Source organism: Vulpes vulpes, chromosome 5 (genome assembly GCF_048418805.1).
Source record: "Vulpes vulpes isolate BD-2025 chromosome 5, VulVul3, whole genome shotgun sequence".
NCBI lineage: Eukaryota > Metazoa > Chordata > Mammalia > Carnivora > Canidae > Vulpes > Vulpes vulpes.
In genome coordinates, this window is record NC_132784.1 from 9,702,133 (window position 1) to 9,722,388 (window position 20,256).

The window sequence follows — 20,256 nt, forward strand, 5'->3', positions numbered from 1 at the left end:
AGACTAGGTAATTTTAGAAAAAGTGATATCATAGCCAAAATGTTTACTGGGTGTCAGGTATTGTTCTAAAGTCAACGAAACGATCCTATGAGATAGGTGCTATCATTATTTCTACTGTGTGCATAAGGGAAACTGAGGCACTGAGAGCTTGAGTGGCCAAAGTCGCAGGGCTCCTGCTAAGAGGAGGACATTTACCTTCAGAGCCTGCACAGCACACTGCTGGGCCTTCCAACGGCACAGGGCGAGGAAGGGCACGCTGGCTGGAGGGGTCGGGGCAGACCAACATGACACTGGGTAAGGAGGTCAGGGAAGGCCACTCTGTGGGAGTGACATGTGAGCCTGAAGGAGGAACCCTGAGCCATGTGGAGGCTGAGAAATAGAGAGATGCCCCAAGTGGTGAGCCTGAGGGAGCCAGGGGTCAGAGGGCCCAGCAGGGCCAGGCGGCTGCAGGCTAGGTCATAGCAAAGAGTTTGGACTCTTCCCTATGGAGGGAAGTCTGGGCAGAAGTTTGCTCAAGAGAAAGTGATGAGGGCCCATGCTCTGTGGAGTCTGGCCCTCCTGGGGCAGCCCTGGAGCCTACCACCCACGGCTCGGGAATGGGGCATAGGACTGGAGAGTCCTCTGAGCCCTCACCTTGGGCCAGCCCCACTGCTTGCAGCTGTCACACCTTCCCAAACCTTCTCTCCTTTCCCTACTTGTGTTCAGAAGCTCAGGCCCCTACACAGGTCTGCAGAGTGCCCCGCTGGGGACAACCCAGAGTCTCACCTGGCCCTCTGAGGGCTCACTGTGCACTGTGAATAGCCCCCATGCTGAGTGGGGACCTGGAGGACACACGGAGGCCCCAGCTCACAGACACAGGGGTTTGCTTGACCGACTGGCACATGTAATTGAACCCACCAAGGTGCAACTTCCCAGTAAGAAAGGTGAAGCCTGCCCTTGGATTCAAAAGGCCAATCAGAAGAGTTGAGGAAGAGGGTGAGCTGGGGAGATGGGGATCCAGAGAGGGGGCAAGTGGGGAGGTGGTGAGCTAGGAGAAGGGGATCCAGGGAGGTCAGAGGGCCAGGAGAGGGGACACAGGGAGGGATGAGAGCTGAAGAGCAAAGAGGCAAGAGGGGCCAGATAAGGAGGGGGATATGGGGAGGAGGGGGAGCCAGAGAGGAAGGGAAGAAGGAGAAAGGAGAACCAAGGAGGAAGGTGAGCTGTGGAGAAAGAAGAGTCAGGAAGGGGAGCTGAAGAGGAGGAGGAGGAGGAGCTAGGGAGAAGGGAGAGTCAGGGAGAAGGAGGAGTGAGGGGAGGAGAGGGGAGTCAAAGAGAAGGATGAACCAGGGAAGAGGAGATACAGGGAGGAGGGAGATCCAAGGAGAAGAGGGAGTTAGGGAGGAAGGAGAGTGAGGGAGAAGGATGAGCCAAGGAAGGATGGGGAGTCAAGGAGAAGGTAGAGCCAGGGAAGAGGTAGAGGTGGTGGTGGGAGGGGAGCTAAGGAGGAGTCAAGGAAGGAGGGGAAGTCAAGGAGAAGGATGAACCAAAGAGGGAGAGGAAGCTAGGGAGGAAAGAGAGTCAAGAAGGATGGGAGGGAGAGGCAAGGAGGAGGGGGAGCCAGGAAGAAGAGGGATCTAGGGAGGAAGGAGAGTGAGGGAGAAGGATGAGCCAGGGAAGGAGGGGGAGCAAAGAGGAGGGGAGTTGGCTCAGCAGAGGCGGCTCAAGGAGAAGGAAGGACCCCGGCATTAGGAGGGCAACTGCACTCTTGGAGGGGTGACAGGGTGGCCAAGCCAGGCTCCTGCTCACTCACATGCCTCCCTGTTCCCACTCCAGCCTCTCAATAGAGGCTCCTGAGAGCAGGGGCCCTGCGGCATGGCCGGGAAGCGCTGACACCAAGTGGGCACTGGAGTGGAGTGGAGTGGGCGCTGGAGGAGGAAGCCTGCGGGAGCGCGTCCCCACTGCGGGAGGCTCCTGGGAGCTGGGGCATCTCTGCAGGAGCAGCTTGGGGAAGGGCCCGCGGCTCCCGAGGGCGGCACCGGTGCCGCCGGTGCCGGAGCAGCAGCCGAGCGGTTGGGGGTCAGGACATCTGCTGCGGGGAGGCCTAGACGGGAACAACTCCAGAGGGCAGAAGGAGAGCTATTTCAGTACTTTACAGGAAGAATGTTCAAGCAATCTGGCACACGCCGAAACGGGCTGTTTCGTGAAGCAGGGAGCGCTCCGTCGTGGGGGATGTTCAGGTAGAGGAGGAGAGATCACCGAGAGCCCATCACTGAGAGGCTTCTGCGCTCGCTTGGCAAACCCTGAGCACCTGCTGGGTGCCAGGCGTAGGGCAGGGTGCCGGGGGCCTGGGGAAGTCACACCCAGCCTGGCCCTTTACAGACATACACCAGGAGAGCAAACGTGCCTGGAAGCATGAAGTGTGGGATCAGCGTGGTCACCACCTAACAAGGAGGAAAAAGATGGGACAACACAGATCCGGTTTCCCGAGGGAGGGCCCGGCTGCAAAGGGAAGCCATCAAGAACCACTGGGTGCTTGCCTCGCAGCTGCGGACGGCCTGGCCAGAGGGCCTGCAGGGGAGGCGGCGAGGGGGCTCCTGGAAGCCCAGGCTGGCCGCAGCCCTGCGTCTCTAAGCATCTAGTCGCTAGTCTAGCAGAGGGGCCTCGGGGGAGCGGGCATCAGTGGCAGGTGACCGAGCCAACCACAAAACCGGAGCTGCTTCAGCATCCTTGACAAACACCTCCCATGAAAACATTCAGTGGGGTATGAAACCCGCGAGTATCATCATAAGACATTTCAGGGCACCTGGGTGGCTCAGTTAGTTGAGCCTTAGCCTCAGGTCATGATCCTAGGGTGCTGGGATCGAGCCCACATAGCATCATCATCATCATCATCATCATCGGGCTCCCTGATCATCGGGGAGCCTGCTTCTCCCTCTCCTTCTGCCTCTCCCCTGCTGTCCTCTCTTGTGTGCTCTCTCTCTCTCTCTCAAATAAATAAAATCTTAAAAAACAAAAAAGAAGACATTTCAACATCACATTTGTCAGTGGAAGAAAAGGAGTTTTTAGGTTCTTAAAATACAGTTTCAACCGTGGTAAGATAGTTTCAGAGCTTCATCACCTATTTGTGTGAATAAGTGCTTCCCACCCGAGGAGGCTTTGAAAACGTGGTCCTCAAAGACTGCCGCCCGCTTCGGGCAACGCGCTCCAGGCACAGGAGCCCTCACCACTGTGCGAGGCTGGGTGATGGGGAGACGCAACCTTTCCCTGCGATTTTTTAAATTTTTTCAGTGAGTCTATAATTATTTTCAAATAAAAAAATAAAAAAATAAAAACCCTCTTGCTCCAGAATCACATGCAGACACATTAAAGCATCAAATCTGACACAAAAACAAGTTTTGTTATGGAAGCAGCTGTTTCTCATTTAATTAATTTTTGAAAGAAAGCTTTTGGAAGCTGATTTAAATTGGTTATTTATTTATAGTATGCTCCCTTATACATTTTATTCTCCTAACATACATTTATAAAATATAGAAAAAAGTAATTTTTAAAGTTTTTTCATTTGTTTTTTTGTTTTGTTTTTAGAGTTTTTTTGTTTTGGGGTTTTTTTTTTTTTCCCCTCTCGTTGCTTTAATGTCTCCCAAGTGCCCACGAATTGCTGACTCTCTATGTGTGCTCTAAGTTGGAAAAGGGTGGGGCTGCTGTCCAGGAGATGGGACCTCTGAGTGCACTGGGGAGTCACCAGGATTCCCAGCGGAGGTCCCCAGGAGCCAAAGGGTGGGGCAGCCTCCAGGGGTAGGGCTGGGTGGGTAGGACCCCTGATGTGAAAGGTGGGTGGCATTGTGACAGTGATGATAAGGGGGAAAGGGGGCTGAGCTAGGGTCAGAGCAGTCAGGGGCTGCCAGGAGAGATCTGCTACGGAGAGGTGGGCCACCCCTCGGAGGAGCTCTTGGACACTCTTCTGACTGGTAGAGCGCCAATACAGGAAAGGCCCAGAAAGAATGGCCTTTCTGCCCTGGGAAAGTTTGCCTTGCATCCAGGTCTCGCTCCCAGCATTCCGGGGTGGGGTGGGCTGCATGGAGCCCCGCATCCCACCTGCTTCCCTCTGCACCTGCCGTAACCAGCCCCTGCTGGAAACAGTGTTATCCCGGGTGGACGACAGGGACCTCGAGGGCACTGCCCAGCGCTCCTGCTGCCGGCTCCTCGGTGCCTGGGGCCTGGGGCCTGGGGCCTGGGGCCTGGAGTAGGCCGCCCCGGCTGGTGGGGCAGTGGGGAAGCTCGGGACCCCCCGCCGCCCCACGGGGCCTCTTGCCAGGCTGGCCTGCGGGTTCAGTGGACGCCGGGGACACGCCTGTCTGACGAGTCCCCGGCCTTCACCCGGGCCGGGGCCTGAATGGAAACATTATCACAATTTAATTACCTTTCACAAACGCAGCCTGAGAAACCCCACTTCTTGACCACAATGCCAACCTCAAGCGGAGCCAGGGGTGAGCGGAAATAGTGCACCCCCCGCCCCGGGGTGGGGGAAGTGAGGGGAGAGCCCCTGAGGAGCTGCACACACTTTAATGAAGTTTAAAAAGTGACCCACGGGCCCCTGACCCACATGGGGCCGCACGGGCCTCCCCCAGCCAGGGACACAGGTTGTGTGGGGACCCGCTGGAGGGCTGGGTCGGTTTGTTTTTTTTTTTTTTCCTCCTTTCTTCCTTTCTTCCTTTCTTTCTTCTTCTTCTTCTCCTTCTTCTTCTTCTTCTTTTTTTTTTTTTTTTTTTTTTTAATAAAACGGGTGATAAAGGGTCCTGCCAGGAACCATTGTCTTCCACAGTCTAAAGTGTTTGAAATTAATTTATCTGCTTAGGATGGTGTATAAATTTCTCATTACGAGTGTCAGTGATGAACAAGAAACCATTCCAAGAAATGTCTCGGGCCCTTGCCAAGCCGCGGGCCCTGGGTCCCTCGCGGAGCCGGTGCTGGCGACAAAGGGTTTCACACAGTCAGGAGCGTTAACTATGCATGCTTTCGCGTTGCCCGGGCTCAGCCAAATGCCCTGTGAGAACGACACGTCCACACCCGGTTTTATTATTCCACACAGATGCCGGCTTGTTGTGTATTTCCAGCTTTATGGAACATAATGTGGGGTGTTGGGGGGTTTTGTTGTCGAGGGAGGGGTATGTGCTGCTTTTGCTTTACCTCTCTCCCCTGCCTCCTCCTTTCTGCGACCCGTCCCCCATCTGCCCCCCAAAAGGCTGGGGCGCAGAGAAGTGGGGGGCAGCGGGAAGGTTCTTGGAAGGGCTTTGGAGGAGGTGGGGGAGGGGATGAAATGAATTGAGTCTCTTTGAGGTGTGCGTGTTGGGGGGAGGGTGTGGAAACTACAGAGAGGAAAGGAGAGAGGAGGGGGAGGTTAAGCCCTGGGAAAAAAGTGGCACCCCTTGGCCCAGGCCGAGCCCGACTGCCAGCTACACGGGGGCGGGTGGCAGGCAGAGAGAGGCACGGCCCCACCGTGCTGCCAGCCATGCTCGTGGCTGCCCTGGCACCCCGGGGGACTCCGCTTCAGAGGGAGGGGTCCTCAGGGCTCTCCTGTCACGGGTCACCCTCTATTCCTAAATGCAAATGGTAGCCCAAGACTCCAAGGACTGAAGAGGCCACAGGGCTGAGACTTAGGCCCAGGTCCCCGATGGTGTGCTGTGGTTGACCTACCCTCCACCCCCTTAACGGCTGGGGCGGTCTTCTCTCTCCTCCCACCAAAGCCCAGGAGCCCCCAGGGTAAGGGTCTAGGTCCCTCGGCCTGCTCTGGTTTGCCCTGTCTGTATGCTCACACCATGAGCTTCTCCCCTGGGCAGGTCTTCCCCTCCTAAGAGAGCAAAGCCAAGAGGGAAGCAGGGAACCAGGCCCCAGGAGCTCAGCCTGGGCATCATGGGTTCTAGTTATGGCTCAGTAGAGGGTGGTTTTTCCAGGGGTCACTGGGTTGGAGACAAAGCTCAAACCTAATGGGGCAGGGCAAGAGGGCTGGCCTGGGAATCAGGAGACCCATTGGAATCATGCCTCTGTCACCATATGCTTCTGTGACCCAGTCCCAGTCCTGCCCCCCTCGAAACCCCTGGGCCCTCCTCCGTACATAATGAGCTGGGCCCAGGGATTTCTGTGCAGCCCTGGCTGTGGGCTCTAGGTTGGAGAAGGGAGGCGGGCTGTGCTAGTCATTGATGCTTTTGACACTGACTGTAGATTCTGCAGCCCAGGAAGGCTAGGGGGCAGGGCCAGGTGCTGCGGCCTAGCTCAGGAGGGAGCCCTGCAGGGGGACGTGGCCTTCGAAAGTCACCTTAGCTCCCGGAATATGCCCGGCCCCTTTCTGAACACAGCTTTCTTCATTGGGGATCCTAGCCAGAAGGGCTAGGCATGCTTGGACCCAGGGGCCACCTCGCAGAACCAACCAGTCTCAGCTGACACATTCACTCCCAGCCTCTGTGTGCCTGGCTGCTGAGGGCAGAGCCTCTTGGAATGGCTGATTGGGATGCCTGGCAAGTCACCGGCCCTGGGCGGTGGGCCAGCCCACAGTCCCTGTGGAGGTGGCCTCATTAAAGGCCTCATGGTCCAGTGGGCAGGGCATCAGACTGGACATCTGGAGGCTTGGGGCCTGGTCCAGCTTGCTGCTGCTTTGCTGGGTGACCTTAAGCAGATTACTTGGCCTCTCAGTGCCCCATCTGCCCCCTGCCTCCTCCCTGTCTGGCAAGGCTTTCTGGAGGGAATATTAATGGGGCAGCTCACAGAAGCCCAGATTCTATAGCACCTCGCTTTTAGCCATTCCAGCCATGCCAGGGGTTGGCAGGGACATGAAGGAACCCTTCCTTCTGAAACCCTCTGAGAACCTCATCCCAGCTTTGCTTCCACAGGCTGCCACAGGCCTGTCTGGGAGGCAAAGCCATGAGGGGCATCCCAGAGCAGGAAGGGCCGTTAGGATGGTGAAACCGAGGTCAGGAAGTGCAGCCTGGTGGTGGCTTTGCCGGGCTGGGAGCCAGGGCATTCATCCTCTGGGTCCTTCTATTTCTCCCCTGGGCTGTTCACTCCAGCCTCTCCTTCCTGCCATGGTCGCCACAATAGAGCTTTCCTCCCAAGGATCTAACCGTGTCAATCCCTGTGTCAGCCCCTTCCGTGACCTCCCGTCATCTGGGTGATCGAGTATCTTGGCTGGCACCCTGACCCCTTTCTCTGCAGGCTCCTTCCTGGCTGTCCTTTAGCCATGCGCAACCCAGGCTCTGGCATCTCCAAGGCGGGAGCTCCAGCCCTTGGCCACTTGTGTCATCTCAGCCACCTGCGGGGGCCTCCTCTGCTTCTCTTAGGAGAACTGATGGCCCTTTATGGCTGTAGTGTAATATCCCCTCTGCATGACGCCTGCTCTAAGTTGTCTTCCAAAGGCACTTGGGTCTGGCATCAAGCAGGCCCAACCCCATCAGAGCCCTGGCCCCCTGGCTGGTAGAGGCCTTGCAGGGCAGGGCCTGTCTTTCTGTCATATTGGGGCCCCGCAGAGGCCCTGGGCTTGGCAGTGAGTAGGTGCTCAGTTGATATGAGCTGAATGAATGAAAACTAAGAGGTCCAGCAGCCTGAACCCCTTAACCCCCCACGCTCTTCCCTCCCCTCCTCTCAGTCCTTCATTTACAACCTTTGTCCAAGGAGCCATGACTCATCAAGACCCTCCGGCTGCTTGGTGGCTGCACCCCACTCCCACACCCCAGCACTGAAGGGCCAGCCCAGGAAGCTCCACTCCACACTTTTCTTTTTAGTTGTCTGAGCCCCCAGCTCATCAGCATAACAACACTTCCTGCTTCTTGTGCCTTACCTTGCATTGAGTAAATAGCTATATATTCCTAAAACAACGCTGCAGCTCAGTTTAGAGCAGAGAAACTGAGGCGCAAAGATACTAAGTAGCTTCTCAGGGGTCAGAGCTGGGAGAGGCAGAGCTGGAATCTGAGCCCAGGTCCGCAGGACCTAGATGAAAGCTCATGCTCCTGTCCCCACCAACACCTACTCTCCTCCAAGCCCTGCTGAGGGGGCTGCTTAGAGGCACGGAGTCCGCTGAGTTACTAAGGGACCAAGGAATTTCCTGGGTGGCCCTTTCCTGTTGGCATTGGTATTTTCACCAGAGTCTTCACAACTTACCACAAAGTGAGCTCAATGGTGGGATTCTGACTTCATTATTGTCTGATGTTAACACGGTTTCTCTCTGTATCTCAACAGCATACACAATGGACTTGTGAAGGTTTATCCTTCTTCCCGTCTTTTCCCACTATCACTCTAATTATTTTTTTGTATTTTCCTTTTTAACTGAGCCTTCCAAGGGCTATGGCTTGGGGCAAGAGCCAAAAATGAAATGTTAACTAAATTCCCAAAGGCTTTAAGATATCAGTTCTTCTCCAACTGACATGTGTATTCAACACAATCCCCATCGAAGCCCTTGTAGGATTTTTTTAAAAATAGAAATCGACAAATTGGTTCTAAAATTTTTGTGGAGATGCAAGGGACTGGAAGGGCCAAAAACAGATTTGAAAAAGAGCAAAGATGAAGGATTTGAAGAATTACTACAAAGCCACATAATCAAGACAATGTGTTAGTGACAAAAAGACACAGATCAATGGAAGAGAACAGATAGTTCAGAAATAGTAACACAGAGATATGGTCAATTGATTTTTGACAAAAATTTAGGCTAAATTGCCTAAAGATTAAATTATCTTTTCAACCCATAGCGTTGGGACAATTAGATCTCCATATTCAAAGAAACGAATCTGGACCCTTATTCATCTTATACAAAAATAATGCAAAACAGATAACAGACCTCTGGATAAAACCTAAACTCATAAAACTTCCAGAAGAAAGCATTAGAGAAAAATCTTTGTGACCTTGTATTAAGCAGAGATTTCTTGAGGTATATCACAAAAGCACCATCCATAAAAATGAAAAAAAAAAAAGCAATCTGATAAATTGGGTTTCATCTGAATTAAAAACCTGTTTTGGGAAAATCCCCAAGGCTCCAAAGGCAGCCAAGGGAGCTGAGTCTCTTTGACTGGATGGAATGGTGGGCGGTGGCTGGAAAGCCCAATGAGTCAGAGGTGGTGGAGAGCAGCACTGAAGGGCCAGAAAGATGGTAGGCAGGCACGTGTGGGCTGGACCGGCTTGCAAGCCCCTCCCAGCAACAGTGCACGAACTAAGTCACCTTCAGTGTGTCCCTTAACCTCTCTACACCTTCGGCTTCTCATCTGTAAAATAGCTGCAACTGGAAAAGTTGCTTGAGAAATAAATGAAATAAAAGTAGGGATGCCTGGGTGGCTCAGCAGTTGAGAGGCTGCCTTCCACTCAGGGTGCGATCCCAGAGTCCCAGGATCGAGTCCCACGTCCAGCTCCCTGCATGGAGCCTATTTCTCCCTCTGCCTATGTCTCTGCTTCTCTCTCTCTGTCGCTGATGAGTAAATAAAATATATTTTTTTTAAATATGGAAGTACATGCTCAATAGTTGCAAATGCCTTTCTCTTTTCCTATCCTTCCTCAGAGAGGACACAGGCCAATTAGAGAGACTAAATAAATAAATGTGAAAGCACTAGAAAAATTTCTAGTTGAAGGAGTTCCCAAAAAGACAAACCCAGGAAAACGAGCCTCTGATCTAGCTTCCCACTGTGTGATGTCCTCCCACAAGAAGCTCTGAGCCAGCCCAAAGCTCTGAGCCTGGATGGTTAAGGGAGACACCAGGAGATTCACCATGGCTTTGGGGTTGCCAGTGGTTCTAGAAGCAAGACAGGAGTGTGTCAAGAAAAGGGACTAGAGGAAGACGGAAGTGTGGAGGAGAGTAGAAGAGAGGAAGCAGGAGTTTTAAGACCAAATTGGCAGAGGAGAGTAGGGAGGGGATAATAATTTTGAAAAGAGGGAGAATCCTGCAAAGGAGAGCCTCAAAAATGATTACTCGTTGGGGGGCACCTGGGTGGCTCAGCAGTTGAGTGTCTGCCTTTGGCTCACATCATGATCCTGGGGTCCTGGAATCAAGTCCTGCATCAGGCTCCCTGCATGGAGCCTGCTTCTCCCTCTGCCTGTGTGTCTGCCTCTCTCTGTGTCTCTCATGAATAAGTAAATAAAATCAGGGATCCCTGGGTGGTGCAGCGGTTTGGCGCCTGCCTTTGGCCCAGGGCGCGATCCTGGAGATCCGGGATCGAATCCCACATCGGGCTCCCGGTGCATGGAGCCTGCTTCTCCCTCTGCCTGTGTCTCTGCCTCTCTCTCTCACTGTGTTCCTATCATAAATAAATAAAAATTTTTTTAAAAAAATAAAATCATAAAAAAGATAACTTGAATGATGAACGAGTTAATCTCAAACCTCAGTACCCACCCATGAACTGCGGCTGCCTAGAACGTGAAGCCGTCCCCCCAGACTCAGCAGGATGGGCAATGCCTGCCTGGGTGATCAATTAAGGGTAATGTACGTGCTATATTTTTGCTGAGTTGAAACAAGAACCGTGTAACTATAAGGGGTTTATTGAGTCCAGGAGCAAATGGCCCTCCTGACTCTCAAGAGTGAAGTCTTATTTGGTTCAAGAATTGATATTAAAATGATGCACTGGTTTTGTGGGGGCGGGTGAGCCTGGGTGGCTCAGTCAGTTAAGAGTCTGACTTTGGCTCAGATCATGATCCCAGGAACCTGGGATCGAGCCCAGCATCAGGCTCCCTGCTCAGCAGAGAGTCTGCTTCTCCCTCTGCTCGTTTTCCGGGGTCTGTCTTTTTGGGAACTCCTTCAAATAGAAATTTTTCTGGTGCTTTCACATTTATTTAGTCTCCTTAATTGGCCTATGTCCTCTCTGAGGAGAGAAAGGAAAAGAGAAAGGCATTTGCAACTATTGAGCGTGTACTTCTATATTTCATTTATTTCTCAAAGCAACTTTTCCAGCTGCAGCTATTTTATGGATGAGAAGCCGTAGGTGTAGAGAGGTTAAGGGACACTAGTTAAGGCTCAGTGGACACACTTAGCTTGTGCACTGTTGCTGGGAGGGGCTTGCAAGCCAGTCCCAGCCCACACGTGCCTGCCTACCATCGTTCTGGTGCACTCTCTCTCTCTCTCTCTCTCTAAAATAAATAAATCTTTATTTTATTTATATTAGAGAAAGAGAGCACAAACAAGGGGAAGGGCAGAGGGAGAAGCAGACTCCCGACTGAGCAGGGAGCCCAATGCAGGGCTCCATCCCAGGACCCTGGGATCATGACCTGAGCCGAAGGCAGACGCTTAACTCACTGAGCCACCCAGGAGCCCCCCAAAATCTTTTTAAAATAAAATAAAATGAAATAATATAATAAAATAAGATAAAATAAGATAAAAATAATGCATGGGTTGATAGAGCCAGTGCGATTACCTTGAGGTCAGGAAATTGTATATTTTAGAAAGTATTTGATATAAAAAGATACAAGAGGGTAAATGATCCATGGTAAGGGAAAATCAGTTACACTTGGACTGCTTTATCCTCAAAGCAAGCTGGAAGATTAGGGTGTTTTAGCTCAAGGAGTGGGAAAGTTAGAAGCATCACGGAAAGGTCCACAGGTAGGAAAGTTAGCAGGTTTGACAGCGGTCAGGAGCATGGGTTAGTAGCCAGGAGAAAAGAGGGAGCAGTATCATCAGCTATCTTCTAGCTAGCTGTACGGTGTGTTTAAAGGGCAGGGAATACTTGGACACTTCCTTTCAAGTCAGCAAGCATGGATCGCCCCCCTCCTCTGTTCCAAGTTCTGCGCCGGACCCTGGAAATAAAGAGACCTAACCAAGGCTGGGGTAAGGGTTCCTTGGCCAGAAGGCGTTCCCCGTAATAGGCCTGTGGAAGAGGGCTTCCCACCTGGCCAGCCCATCCTAGTACTGGCATCCTGGCTAAAATGGTTCATCAGCTCAGTTTCCCCGGAACCTTCAACAAGTCCTCACTACTACATTACTGGGATGAAATCTGAGCTGACGAAGCCAGAAGACTCTAGCCCCTGCCTGCCTCCTCATTTCCCACCCAATCACCCCCTTCCTTTTAGCTCACTCAAACTGGGTTTTTCCCACATTCTGATCGCTTTTCCACCTTCAGGACATCCCCACCTGATTCCCTGTCACCTGTACCTCACCAGCTCAACCTTTAGGTCTCAGCCTCATTGTGGCTTCCATGGGAGGCCAACTGTGACCACTGGGTGAGGTGAGCCCCTCCCCTGCTAATATGTACACAGTATGGCAACTTCTTCTTCTTCTTCTTCTTCTTTTTTTTTTAGAGGTTGCATTTATTTATTCATGAGAGACACAGAGAGAGAGGCAGAGACACAGGCAGAGGGAGAAGCAGGCTCCCTGTGGGGAGCCCGATGTGGGACCCGATCCTAGGACCCCGGGACCATGACCTGAGCCAGAGGCAGATGCTCAACTACTGAACCACTCAGGCATCCCGCTTATGGTCAACTTCTTCACAGCATTTAGAACAAGCGTAATTAGATACTCATTGTGCAATCCCAGGTCTAACTCCCATCTCCTCTGCTGAACTGAAGGCTCCATGAACATGGGAAACAGCCTCTCTCCTTCATAGCTCTAGTCCCAATATGGAGACAGAGGCTGCTCAAGCCTGGCTGCATGCAGTGAAGACTCACTGAATCTGAGTCCAGATTCTTCTCCTTCGAGGACCGTGAGAAGCCACAGCCTCCAGGCTCCATCCTGGTCCGGACTTCCTTCCTCCTTGTGTCCACGGATCAGCTTCTGCATCTCCCTCACCTCGTGGCCTGGAAGGTCACACCTTGCGTTAGCGTCGTGATTGCCATTGGCAGAGCCTCTGTCTCCGAGATTGTTCTCACCTCCCTCCACTGAGTATTTATCAACCATTTTCTTGAGTGGCTTTGCCTCTCCAGCTCCCTTAGTACAATGCCTGCAGCTTAGCCCTGCACCCATGATGGCTTTGTGGGCTGCTCAATAGATTGAGATTTTATTGCAGAGCCTTTGAGACCATAGGTAGCTCAAAGCGTGGCAGGGGGAGAGGTTAATTCCTTGATGGGGATCTGAGGAGCAGGCCCTGATCCCTGTGTCCCTTTAGCAGTGCAGTGGAAAAGGGGAGACTCCAAAGTTGCACTGCATGCATGAAGATGGATCCTCACTGAGGATGCTCAGGTCAATCACTTAACACAGACACAGCACCCCCCAGCCCTATGCAAAAGGAATTCAGGACAGTCGCCACCTCGTGCGTGCGGTGGGTATAAGGGGTAAAGGGATCACCTCACTGTGCCTAGCACAGTCCTGACACTCAGCTGGTACTTCCCAGGTGGCAGTCCTTTGAACACCCTGATGGTGTGGGCAGGCTAGCATTCTAACCTCAGGTTACAAGCACTAGGGTGAAAGCACGTGCACACAGCCTCCAGATTCCCAGCAGTGGTTCTTTGCATGGGTAAAGTGTCCCCAAGGGTGCACTCATCAGGCCTCTTCAGGACTGTAGAGCACAGCGGGGAGACTGTAATAATAATAATACGGTACCGCTGAATGGGAACACTCCTGTCAAGAGGCTGGGGATGCGGATGGCACCGTGGGGACAGACCCCGGGGTGGATCTCCAGGATCTGCCCCACCTGGGCACCAGACCACGCTGACCCCAAGTCGCTTGCTGCGCCGGGGTAGCCAGGGCAGATTGGCGTCCCTGCCCTGCTCCTGGGCACCACGGCGGGCACATCAAGTCACAGCACGTCCGCCTTATTTGCCAATCTGTTGACTGTGCCCCCTGGCCCTCAAGTCCCTATTCACTGGGCGGTAAACATGTTACCTAGCAACCAAGTGTCAATATCAACAAAGGCTCCGATGAAGTTGTTAATCTGGCAAGAGTGACAGCGGGGCCGGCGCTCTGCGCTGGCTCCTCCACTTATTGTCTGCCACTTAGACTGGCCCACGAGGATATCGATGCTCAAAAGACCCCACATCTCCCTCCACTATGGAAATTAAATGAAGTGTGTGTCTCAGGCAGGGAAAAGGCACCGGCATTGGCCTGCCTGGGGATCTTGTTTCTCTTTTCCCCTTCCTCTCCCCCACTCCCCCCAGTGAGGTGGCCCGTGGGGTGGAGTGCTTCCCCCGAGGGCAGTGACCGCTGCTAATTTCCAGGAACAATGTGGACACTCCAGGGCCGGGCTGCGCACCCGAAGAGACATGCCTGTCATTTGTCCTGTTCGTGGGGCTCCAGGTGGGGTGAAGAGGGCAAGCTGGCCCTGAGACTCAGCCCTGCACCAGGGCTCAGGCCAGCGGTTGTCACTTTGGAACAAGGTAAGGGCGAGCCCACAGCGGGGATTGCAAGGGTGGCTGGGGACACAGCAGGTCCCTCCTCCCCGCAGCTCATATTCCAGTGGAAACAGGCCATCAACCAATAAAGAAATGGATCCATCAGGCAAGTATCTGGGGAAAGGGCATTTCGGGAGGCAGGTGGGCAAATACAAAGTCCTGAGGACGGAATGTGTTTTGTACTTTAAAGGAGCTGCAGGAAGGCCACGGGGGTGTCTGCCTGGAACGAGGGGGCTGGCACGAGGTAGGAGGGAGTTCTCAGAGAACACAGCCCTCTCGCAGGGCCTGGGGGGTGCCGTGGCCACGACCTCAGAGTTTATCTAAGGAGGATGGGAAGCCAGTGCAGAGTTTCCATTTCGGGGTGACTTGGCCTCATTGCCACCATAGCTGCTTTGTGGAGAAGTGAATGCAGGGTCCAGGTGTTAGCAGAGAAACAAGTTAGGGGGCTCCAGGAGAGGCCCGGAGGTGGGGTGGCAATGCTGTCGTGTCCCCACGAGGCCCCACCTGCAGCTTTTGGTGGAGGAGTGGGGTGGGCAGGAGGAGGAATCTAGCCTGGGTGGGGCTTGGGGACCCAGGAGCCTAAGTGAGAGTCGGAGGGGGCTGAGCTCCTGGCTTGGCGTTGGTTGAAAGAACGCCTCCCCTCTCAGAGCCTGTTCCTCATCTGCTGACCACACTCCTCTTCATCCTGTTTACCTTCCAGGACGCTAGGAGGACAGGTAGATTTCCCGTTGGGAGGACCACAGGTGTGGAGTCTGGCCGAACTGCGTTCTAAGCCTGACAGCACCGTTTATTAGCCGTGTGACTTCGGGCAAGCTATTCAAACTCCCTGGGCCTCAACTTTTCTCTTCTTTAAAATAGGCCCATGGCATCTACTGCAAATGGTGCTCAAGCAGTGCTTACTTATTTGTCCAGCATGCATGTTTTAGTGCCAGGTACTGTGCAAGCTATAGAGGGGAGTAAAAAGTAAAAAAAGGTGGCCCCTTTTTCTCTTGGGGCCAGGAAGGACTTCTGGCTCATCAGGAACAGTTGCAGCCCAGGGAGTCATGCCCTCAGAAAGCCTTGGCATCCCTGGTGTTTCCCCGGGGAGCAGGTGGTGGTGCAGAAGTGAGGGGGTTTTGTAGGGTGGTGTTAGGGTAGAGCAGAAGGAGGGAGCTGAGCTGGGCTTCAGAGACCTAGGTTTTAGGAGGCCCCTGCTCTGATTTGCTGAGTGACTGAGGGCAAGTCCTTCTTCTTCTGGGCCTTGGTTTCTGCATCTAGAAAACAAAGAGATGGTACTAGACAGGCTTAACCTTCCTTCCAGCCCTTGATGCTGCAGGGAGGAGGGCCCTCCACCCTGGGCCTGGGGCCAGAGCTGGGCAGTTAACAGGCTTAGGCTCATTGTGAGGCTTAGGCAGTTTCAGAACAGCCATTCGGAACACGTCCCCCACAAATCTGGTGTTCCCTCAGGTGACAGATTCCAGGAGCCAAGGCACTGCGAGGAACACTGGTTAACCTGATGGACACCATCCCTCACTGTTTTGTTTGAACTCTTCTAATCACTTAAAGGAAGCAGGGTCTTAAGCCCTCTTGAACTCTTGCTAATCTTCACCTTAAAACGAGGAGAACACAGAGTCAGGACAATGCCTTGAGGAGGCAAGAACCTCAGAGCAGAATTTAGTAATACTATTTTACTTGTGTTGTGTATGGGCGTGTGTCACCTCTCTTGGTTTCCCGTTTGCAGTAAGGACATGATGTTCCTTTTATTTATTTTTTTAAAATTTATTTGTAAAAGATTTTCTTTTTAAAGTTACTTCCATACCCAGCGTGGGGCTCAAACTCACCACCCCGAGATCAAGAGTCACACGCTCCACTGACAGAGCCAGCCAGATGTCCTATAAAGTTTCTTTTAAAAACACATTCATTTAGGGATCCCTGGGTGGCGCAGCGGTTTGGCGCCTGCCTTTGGCCCAGGGCGCGATCCTGGAGGCCCGGGAATCGAATCCCACATCAGGCTCCTAGTGCATGGAGCCTGCTTCTCCCTCTGCCTGTGTCTCTGCCTCTCTCTCTCTCTCTCTCTCTCTGTGACTATCATAAATAAATAAAAATTAAAAAAAAACACATTCATTTAATAAATAGGGTAAGAGTGTTATGAGTAGAAAAGAAATGCGTCAAGCCATATGCAACTACTGATAAGTGACCACTTCTGATTGCAAAAATGGCAACCTGATATAAAGTAGTGATAACAGCGAGCATCTACTGAGGCCTTACTTTGACCAGGCACTGCCCTAAGTGCTCTACAAGGAGTATCTTACTTAGTCCCCACAGTAAATAGAGTACGTAGGGAGCACTGCAATTGATTATATGCCACATCACAGTAGCTTTGTGACCTTGGGAAACTCCTTCCACTCTTTGGGAAGAGGCTAGTCCAGAACCTGTGACCCTTCTTCATCTATGGTTCCATAGCCCAAGGATGATGGGCTCCATCATCCATCAACATTCCACGATCCATTCCCCTGACATATTTACCGAGCAGCTAATACACAGTGTGCTGACCAGCAAGGCTGTGGTTGGGGAGTGGGGAGGAGGGATAGAATTCTGGAATACATTGTCCCAGCATCAGGAGGGAGAAGCGAGGAGGCAGGCACATATGCCATGGGCCCAGTGGCCAGACAGTCTCTACTGTGAAGCCCACAGGGGATAAGCATAGGCGTGGACACAGCTAACAAGAAGGCTACCCTAAGAATCCACTGCCCCGAGAGCCCCTTAAAGGCCCAGACTCAGCCGTAAGCCCCAGTGTAGGACTGATGGGCACAGGTGACCAGAGAAGAGGAGAGGTGGGGATGGTGGGGATAGGCCATTCTGCATGGGGTCAGAGAGGACACAGATGACCCAGGTCCCAAAGCACATTTCCCTTGCAATAGGGGGCACACACAGAGCTTCTGGACTCTATCCCAGCTGACCAGCTAGCAAACAAGACTCACCTTAGCCTGGGAACATGAGGCAAAGATGGTCTAATGTCAGCACAGTTGGGACAACTGTACCCAGAGGCCCTAATGCCCAGCAGTGTACACCTAGAAAGGGGTCCACTGTCTCTGCCACCCTCTCCCTGGGGTTCCTATCCAGACCGGGTCAGGGGAGGTGAAGCCAATGAGAGTTCCATGGCATGGTGAGGTGAGGCACCCTGTGGCTCCGGGGGACAGATGGGGCATCGAAGATCCCTAAGTGGGTCACAGCAGTGGGCGGGTTTTACAAGGTGGGTCCCAAAGGATAAATGTAATTCGGGGTTCAAGATGCCTGGGAGAATAGAACTCAGGCAGGTGGTGACAATGATGAAAGTGGAAGTTCTTGAGCTGGTTTGACACCCAAGTCAGTCAAATACAAGCATCTCCTTTCTGTGTGTCACCTCCTCACCCTCGCCTCCAAAGGAAGAATGGCAAGAAGGTGGCCAGCCTACAAACCAGTGGGAAAATGCACACAGAACATTTAAAGCCAGAATCTCTCCCAGTATTAGAAGGCCCCAGGCTGTCTGGAGAGGGAAACCAGAAATCTCAGACCCTCAGACTGCAGCTACGGTCAGCGGCACATGGGGCTCCACTGGTCTGGCAAAGGAAACAGGTGCAGGAAAGCAGGAGAGATGGTGGTTAGCCCACAGAGGAACCAGCCCAGCCTCATTTCCCTCATCCCTTGAATGGGGCTACTATCACTGGCCTTGCCCAAGACCAAGGAGTCTGAGGGCCAGGAATTAAATGCTCCCCATCTTTCCCCTTACCCCGGGGTAGAGCAGGTGTGGCCCATGGCTGATGGAGCACAAAACTTGCAAGAGCTGCTTCTTGGAGGTGCCCAGAGCCAGGAGTATCACCGAAGAGGAGCTGGCTGGGCAGTGGAGGACCCGTGGAGAGGGGGGGAGACAGCAGGGCCCGGGATGGTGACTCTCTTGTTCCCATGGCTACTGTTTCATTTATTGAGTCCCACAGAGAAAGAGAGGTCAAGGCAGAAGGGAGAGACAGGAGGAAGGGATGGACAAGGAGGAAGAGGGGTGGTCGGGTGGGGAGCTCAGAGGGGAGTCAGAGGGAGAGAGGAGGCAGGTGGAGCTGGCAGGACTGGATGGGGACGGCAGTGGGCTAAGGGCATGAAAGGTACATAAGTATCTTCATAATGGGGGAGTGTGGGGCAGTCACCCCCTCCTTCCTCCCTCCCATGCCAGCTTAGGCTGTGAGACCCTTGAAGGGGACATTGTGGGGATACTGTTCCCAGCCCTTGTGAGCAGAACTGAGAGAAGACTGCCTATAGCTGCCACTCCCATCTGGCTCAGGCCCAGGCTGTCCCTCAGCATGACTTCCAGAGCAAGCCCACCCCCTGCAAGGTCCCAGGGTGCTCCCTACCGCCACCCCCATGCCCACTCTCCAGCTATGGCCAGCCAGAGCCTTGGAGCCTTGCTTCCTGGTTTATTCTGTTGGGGCTTCTATTCCAAGCTCTGTCCCTATCTGCCTGGGTCTGATGCACCCAGGGGGCCCAGTGCCTGCATCCGAGGACCCCTTCCTGGACGTGTCTGTCCTTTACTCTGGCTGCTCCTGCTTCCCACTCTCTGTCCTCTCCCCATTCCTTTCCTGGCTGGCTGATGAGTCAGGGGAATCTGCTAATGGTACTCCAGATACATAAGTGATTAAATATATCCCCATATATTACCTACCCTGGAGCATGGGTAAGGCTTGACAAGTGTTAGCTATTAGCTGCATTTTTATTGAGTTTCTTGACTCTTTTTTTTTTTTTTTTGAGTGTTTGACTCTTGAGTGCTGTGGTCTGCCCATCTTTAAAATGAGATTAATGCAGCACCAAGTGTCTCCTGATGTGCTGCACTGAGCAGGGCATAGTCTCCCTTATGTGGTTCACAAAATGCACAATTGGAATTTAAACATGAGGAACATAAGACAAGCCCCCACTGAGAGACATTTGTACAAAATAACTGGTCAGAACCCCTCAAAGGTGTCTGGGTCATGAAAACCAAGGTATGACAAAGGGAGAGGCCGTCCCAGCCTGGAGGGTTCTAAGGACACTCGAGCGCTAAATGCAGCCTGGGATCCCAGGGACATCCTGGAACTGACAAAGGATGTTAGTGGGAAAACTTGCAAAATTTAAACAAGGACTGTAGGTGACTTAGGAGTATCTTACCTCCATCCATGTCTTGGCTTTGGTCGCCTACCAGGGTCCACAGGGCATCTGCATTAGGGGAAGTGGTAAGGGTATATGAGGTACATTGCAACATTTTTCAAGTCTGAGATTATTTCAGTATAAAAAGTTTAGGGGGCACCTGGGGTGGCTCAGTCAGTTAAGCATCTACCTTCAGCTCAGGTCATGATCCCAGGGTCCTGGGATCGAGCCCCACATTGGGCTCCCCGCTCAGCAGGTGAGTCTGCTTCTCCCACTCTCCCTGCCTGCTGCTCCCCCTGCTTGTGCTCTTATTCTTTCTCTCTAAAATAAATAAAATCTTAAAAGAAAATTTTTTTTAAATTTTAAAATTAAAAGTCTAAAAATAGAACTATGGAGAGTATCATTCCTCTGGGTTATTAGGAAGAATATAAAAGTAAGTGTAAAGCATGTAGAGGTGGTCAGCTGTGATCTGATGAGTCCCACAAACCAACATGAAGGTATAGAAGATAATGGGGCCTGTGAAGGCAGGTGCACAGGGACTGGGCTTGTGTGTAATGTCCTTGTGGTTCCTGCCCCGGGATTGGCCAGCTTTCATTTGCAGGGTGGCAGAGAACAGCACTGAGAAAGTCCAAGGCGGATAAGAGCCAGGGCATGAGGGGCACCTGGGTGGCTCAACGGTTGAGCATCTACCTTCAGCTCAGGGTGTGATCCCGGGGTCCTGGGATTGAGGAACCTGAGGGAGCCTGCTTCTCCCTCTGCCTATGTCTCTGCTTCTCTGTGTGTGTCTCTCATGAATAAATAAATATAAAATCTTAAAAAAAAAAAAAAAAAAAAGACTCAGGGCATGAGAGGGAACAGCAGAGTGCCATGAGC

At 52.6% G+C, this 20,256-nt stretch overlaps 1 long non-coding RNA gene across 1 annotated transcript in view; it reads right to left on the bottom strand.

Moving 5' to 3' along the window:
* The window catches only part of LOC112934351 (uncharacterized), an 82,362-nt gene that overhangs the window by 15,217 nt on the left and 46,889 nt on the right, over window positions 1–20,256 (bottom strand). The window contains exons 3-4 of the long non-coding RNA XR_012001491.1: window positions 19,405–19,452; window positions 12,598–12,726 (exon numbers count right to left, since the gene is read on the bottom strand). This is a non-coding gene — a long non-coding RNA (uncharacterized lncRNA). The remainder of the gene's footprint in view (window positions 1–12,597; window positions 12,727–19,404; window positions 19,453–20,256) is intronic.